Here is a 6,401-nt window from a genome sequence, read left to right on the forward strand (position 1 = left end):
CTGTGGTTACCAGCGATATCCTTTAGGAGGTTTTATTTAAAAAAACAACAAAGCAGTGTTTTCCAGGACTTTATGATAACCGGTACAGCTGTGTGATAAAGCCAGCACTCCACTTTGATTAGCTGACCAATCAGAGGATCAGTAGGGGTGCCAGGTGTCAATCATCACTGATCAGATATTGATGGCCCAGCTTTAAGGGGTTGTGCGGGATTTTTCAATAAACTAGCATTGCATTGCTATCTGTGGGTGCTTTATATTCTTCATACACTTTTATTTTTTATTTAGAGCACTTTTTGTTCTCAGGCTCAATCACATGACCACTCTGCCTGTGTTTTCTTTACTTCCTGTGATGTCACGTTTCCTTTGTTTCCTGTTCCTGACAGTGAGTCATCAGGTGGGTGGGGTTATGCATCCACATTTCTTTAGCCTCACCCCTGTAGGAGGAGCTAACATTTGAGCCCAGTAAAAACTGCAGCACTAAGGGCAGCAAGACATGGAGGACCAGGAGCTGATAGCTACGTTGTGGGGGGAACAGAGGTTAGCCATGTTGTGGAGGACACAGAGGTTAGCCTTGTTGCTTTGTAGTGTTGGGGTCCTGGGATAACAGCTGCATGTATTTCCCCCCATGTCTGCTTGCTTCTGGGCAAGCCGGAGTGGGGACCCGGTACAGTATCTTCCCGGGCCACGGGGGTTAATGGCGCTTAGTTTAACATACTGGCAACAGGATGACAATCCTGCTGCGAGTTTGTCAGCCCACTGAAGTGAATGGGCAAGTATCCGCAGCGAATTTCGCTGTGAATACGTTGTGTGTGAAGGCACCCTTAGAGACCTTTTTAAAAATGAAAAAAGCAATCTGGTTACTATGGGCAACTGTTTCCCTGTTCCTTTGCACAGGATTTGATAAATCTCTCCCTATATTATTATTGTACTGTAAGATGTACAGTGTTAGGGCAGTATAATATGGAGAGGAGGGATGCTGACATGGCAGTCACCATGCTATTTCACGCTGAGGTAAACGTGCTTCAGTATCCTGGCTCATTGAAACCTCACCCACCTGTCGGATGGCTACTGTGGTGTATATTTAATCCAGGACTACAACTCCTAACATGTACATGTGTACTGGGATTTGTAGTCCTGTAACAGATATATTATTAAATGAACTAGTTTTTTTTTTTATCCTTTTTTTAATCTTTTAAGTAATTGGCAGACACTTAGCCACTATGCTGCTCAAAAGACTCTTGAAGGAAGACAGACATTTCCTGCTTATGGGTAGAGAAGGTGGAGCTAGATTCAGAGAGTGGGTGGAGCTATAGACTTGCAGAATTGTGATCTTACTGCTGACCCCTGTGACCTGGAAGTTCTTTATCGGAAAAAACCCCCCACACAAATCCAAAAAGCAGCAATGGAGGAGAATGCCCAGGGACAAGGGTAAAAAAGGTTAGAGAAAACAACCCACGGAAATTACAAATTATTCCCTTTTCCAATAAGAAAAAATGTTGGATAAGCTCTTTAAGGTAGGTCAACTGTAAAATGTTACAGAAAAAACTTTTAACAAATACTTCTATTATTAGGGCCAGTTCACACTGAAATAATAACCAAAGGATTTGCACAATTAGATAAAGGTATACAAAAATTCTTTATTTCAATAATTCAATTCATAAAAACACATAAATGGAGTATGGGATAATACACAGAGGTCAAAACCAGAAAGGGAGGAAGATGTCAGTGTGGTTAAAGTAAAGCAAAATAGATTATACTACGGTAGATGTAAATTTAACACTACTATCCAGTGGTCATTGTTTGTATGGCAACAGAAGCTCATAACAGGTAACCTGGATAGGGAGCTGGCGGTGGAGAGTGAGGCCCTATCCCTTATGCGAGGGGTCGATGGAAAAGACAATTTGGATAGCTTTGGAAATGTGATGGCATCCTGCTGTCGACGGATGTGGCCCCCGTTGGCACATAATTTCATGGCGCTTTGCCTGTCCATGGCAAGTCTACGAGTTCGCCAACCCCCCCTTCCCCCCCCCCCCCCCTTGAGGATGTCATTAAGGGTATGAAAGTGGCGACGGGGCAACGGCTGCCAGATGCCCTAGAAAGAAAATCTTAAGCTGCCCTTCCTTCCCTGCAGTGTGGTGGTGTGTATGCACAGCAGCAGTACACACCTGCATCAAGTGGCCCCACGGACCCCAGCTGTCTGTACAGCTCAACACCATTTTACCATGATCTTGGTTAAAGAAGTACAAAATATTTTTCTGTTAATAGTTTTAAGTTTTAAAAAGCCACTTGTTTTGGGGGGGATGTGTTTGGAAGTGGGGGGGACGAGTTGGAGGGGGGTCGTTTGGGGAGGGGGGTGGACGGGTTATTTTATTGTAATTTTTTTTGTTTTTGAAAAAAAAAAAAAATAACAAAAAAAAGTCTTGTGTACCTTATTTGTAAATATTGCAAAATGTTTAAAGGCTAAAAATACATTAGCTGCGTGCACTCAAACTGGCTTCCCTGACTCCATGATGGCCAGCCACAGCCACTGAACTGTGGCTGGCCATCATGGAGTCAGAGAAGCAAGATGGAGGACAGGTAGGTAATGCATTGGCAGGAGGGTTGAACTAGATGAGCTCTGCATTCTTCTTTGAGGATGAAAAGCTTATAGAGTTCCACCCTCCTGCCGATACATTACCTGCCTGCGCTCCTACTTGCTCCCCTGACTCCATGATGGCCAGCCACAGCCACTGAATAGTATAGTATATCGTATACAATGGTATAATAGCCAGTCCTCACCCATACTCTCATTTAGTAACCAGCCTTCCCCAATAAACTCTTATAAATAGTAGCAAGCCCCAAGGAAAGTTGGTAAAGTGAACCTGTCTCCTGTGGATGGCCCCAAAACCCAGTCTGCAGCCCCCATACTTATACCATCCTTCTGGTTCCACAGCGAAGATATGCCCTCACACTCAACTTCTCATGCACTAAGTATGGGTGGTAGTATCCAGGGGTAGGGTGTGTTTGGTGGGCCGTCCAGGGTGACAGGTTGTTCCATTAGCTGGGTCTTAAGAGCCTCTGAAGCCACGGGAAGCACCCAGCGCATATCGAGTGTGATGACCTCACTGCGCTGTCGGCAGCAGAACACCACTAACATAATGCTAGGTTGCAGACTAAAAACTTCCTGTGGCCTACAAGATTATAATATAGGCAGTCCATGCAGCTGTCCACACCAGCCATATTATAATCTAATGCTATATTGGCGGGCCTGATGGAATTCTAAATGTGAATTGCATGGTTGAAAAAATGGCCCTGCAGACCAGAGTTTGACATGACTGATCTACAAAAACATTACTCTTTAGTTTCACATAAATCTGGATAAAATAAAGACGGAAACAGTCTTCAAAAAATGTGTTTATTTCACATTATTTGTGAATTTTTGGCCTAGATCCTCATTGTAGAGGCTGCTGCACAAGAGTCGGAATTGACATAGCTGGCCACAGTTTTATGCACGACACTGGAGTCTGAAAAAGACATAAAAAGTATGCACATACCTTAGTTTCAAAAATTAACAACACTTAATACTTAAAACATTATGATGGAGATTTATGAAAGGGTGTAAATATAGATTGGTGTAAACTGCCCAGAGCAAACAATCACAGCTCAGCTTTCATTTTACCAGAGCTGAAAGCTGAGTTGTGACTGGTTGCTGTGGGCAGTATCCAAAAGTTGTATATTTACACCCTTTCATAAATCTCACCCTATGTATATTGAAATTATAAGAAATTTTTATATAATTATATATAATTACATATACATACACACACACACACACACACCATATTTTCAGGCGTATAAGGCGACTAGGCTTATAAGATGACCCCTGACTTTCAAGAAGATTGTCAGGGGTTCGCCGAATATACGCTAGAAAATGTTAACCCGCGGTCAGGCAGGGGTTAACTGCAGCTAAATTAAAAAACAAACAGTTAACTCACCTGGGCCCGTTCCCAGCCTCTGCGTGTCTTCTCCGCTCCCGTGTTCCAGGTACAGGCAGTGTGACATACACTGACTGTGTCGGGGATGCCCAAAACTCTTCCGAGCAGTGTCTAATCGAAAACGTGCGGCTCCTCGGGAGAGCTTTGGAAGAATGACAGAGGCTTCGATTACTTCCGGAGCCTCCCGAAGCTCTCCCGAGCAGCTGAGCGTCTCCGATTAGACACTCAGCTGCTCTAAGGAGTTTCGGGCATCCCCGGCGCAGTCAGTGTACGGCACACTGGCTGCGCCGGGAGCGGAGAAGACGCGTGGAGGCTGGGAACAGGCCCAGGTGAGTTAACTGTTTGTTTTTTTTCTTAAATGGTCGCCCCATACGGTGGTGATGCGGCCATTTTTGAGCCACCCCACCATATGGAGCGACAATACCTGGTGTATAAGACGACCACCGACTTCTGACATTTTTCAGGGATAGATTATATATATATATATATATATATATATATATATATATATATAATTTTTTTTTTTTTTTTCTTCAATAAATTAAATTATCAGTGAAATGATAGAATCCATGAATTTGATCAAATCCCAGGAAATCATGAAATCTCCATGCTGCTCCGTCATTTCACTGAAGAAAGTAAGGGAATTAATCAAATCACTGACCCCTTTCAGGGAAATGATGGAATGAGTTCTATCATTTCCCCCTGCAAGACAGAATTTGCTTACTGTATAGCCTCTCTGCTCCCCGTTCACCCCGCCGTCATATGCCTGCCTGTGTGCCGTTCTGCTCCGTTTGGCCCCGCCGCCAAACATAGTGGCGGGCAACTACTCACTTGTTCATTCCATAATTTCCTCGAAAGGTGTAGGGGATTTGATCAAATTCATGACTTTCTTCAGGGAAACAATGTAACAGCGTGGTCATTTCATCATTTTCAGGGATTTTTAACGAAATCCCTGGATTCTATCATTGCACTGCAATAAATATATATATATATATATATATATATACACACACATATATATTAGGTGTATAATGTGTAGTAAGGCATAGGCAATCAAAAAAGCTGTACTTAAAAGTGGTTTCGCTCCAGCATGTCGGCATACTTTGGGACAACACTTGAAGGGTTGGACAATGGAGGGACACCACCAAATAACAGAAGGAAGCCTCAAAAACTTACCCATACTTACCCATATTTGTGTGTGTGTGTGTGTGTGTGTGTGTGTGTGTGTGTGTGTGTGTGTGTGTGTGTGTGTGTGTGTGTGTGTGTGTGTGTGTGTGTGTGTGTGTGTGTATGTATGTATGTATGTATGTATGTATGTATGTATGTGTATATATATATATATATATATATATATATATATATATATATATATATATATATATATATATATTATATAGACATATATTATATAGACACATACACAAATTTACATCTAAACTGATTATTAGAGATGAGCAAACCTCGAGTCGATCCGAACCCGAACTTTCGGCATTTGATTAGCGGTGGCTGCTGAAGTTGGATAAAGCCCTGAGGCTATGTGGAAAACATGAATATAGTTTAAATAGTTTTATATAGTGAATATAGTCAATGGCTGTATCCATGTTTTCCAGACAACCTCAGAGCTTTATCCAAGTTCAGCAGCCCCAGCTAATCAAATACCGAACGTTCGGGTTCGGATCGACTCGAACCCGAATCCAGTTCACTCATCTCTACTGATTATAGAACTGTATGTGTGTGTATATAATATATTATACACACACATACATACAGTTTTATTATCTGTCATACGAATATTAGCAAGCACAGAGCACTACTCACGTGTGATTTCCATCCAGCATCCCGTTGCCAGGCAAAGAGGATGGTGTCAATGGAGGCCTTTGATAAGCTGGGGTACAAGCCATAACTCCCAAAGAGCGAGTGCTGACCACTGAGGCTATGTAAACTGCCAGGGAAAAGCACCTACGGGGGACATAAAGTAGTTCGCGAAGGTTTCTCTCATCAATACAGCACAGTTGGATTGCCGTCCTGAGCCCTAGTTGACAGTGGAGTCATCCAAAGCTTCATGTGTGTCCACTTCTACGTCCGGACTACTTTCATAGTCACGGACAAACTTGTGAAGCACACATGCAGCTTTGATGAGGCTGTCAACTGCATTGCACTGGTGAAGACCCTCCACTTACTACTCATGAACCCGAAGGTACACTCCATGAAGCGTCGTACCCGGCTCAGCCTCATGTTGAAGACTCTGTTCCGGGCATCCAGTCCCCTCTGTGGGTATGGGTGCAGCAGGTTCGTCATCTGCGGGAAAGCTTCATCCGCTGCCATGACGAAGGGAACTGGATGCATGGTACCCGGAAGGGGCCGTGATGGAGGAAGAGTCATCTGATTTTGGAGCACTTGTCTCCCCAATTACGATGTCATCAGCAC

Source organism: Dendropsophus ebraccatus, chromosome 10 (genome assembly GCF_027789765.1).
Source record: "Dendropsophus ebraccatus isolate aDenEbr1 chromosome 10, aDenEbr1.pat, whole genome shotgun sequence".
NCBI lineage: Eukaryota > Metazoa > Chordata > Amphibia > Anura > Hylidae > Dendropsophus > Dendropsophus ebraccatus.